The sequence below is a fragment of the Megascapheus bottae genome, chromosome 17 (assembly GCF_031878675.1).
Source record: "Megascapheus bottae isolate mThoBot1 chromosome 17, mThoBot2.hap1, whole genome shotgun sequence".
Taxonomy (NCBI): Eukaryota; Metazoa; Chordata; class Mammalia; order Rodentia; family Geomyidae; genus Megascapheus; species Megascapheus bottae.
The window spans coordinates 19,322,813-19,323,393 of NC_143525.1; positions in this window are offsets into that span (position 1 = coordinate 19,322,813).

Here is a 581-nt window from a genome sequence, read left to right on the forward strand (position 1 = left end):
TCCCCGGCTCTTGCCGAGCGGGGACTCGCGGTTTTAGGACCCGGAGGCGCCGGGGAGCGCGCCCGCCGCCGCTGCCGCCGCCGCCGCCGCCTGGACCTCGCCTGGGTCGCCGCGGGCTCGGGCAGGTGGAGCGGCGCCCGCGGCCTCCTCCGCGGCAGGTGCGGCGGCCGGCAGCCCCCTCCCTCCGGGCGCGCGATGGCCGCGGAGGACCCGGGCCGGCGCCCGGCGCCCGCCCCTTCCCTGCAGCCCGCCCCCCTGGGGCCGGGTGCGCGGCGGCGGCGGCGGCGGCGGCGGCGGCGGCGGCGGCGGCGACCGTGAGCTGCGGTTTGCGCACACCGGGAGCGGCTGCAGAAGTTCGAAAATCGCCGAGGGGGGAGCGCGCGCCGCAGCTTCCTGCCCCCGGCCCAGCCCTCGGGCCGCGTCGGCCGGCAGCCTGACTTCCTCCCCGGGCCCCGACCTCACCGCCCGCTCCCAGCGGACCTCACCGAGCCGCCCCGATGGGACGCCGCGCCCCGGCCCCTGCGCGCTGCTGAGCCTCCCGCCGCCCGCCGCCCGCCGCAGGCGCCGGGGTCCTTGTCCCC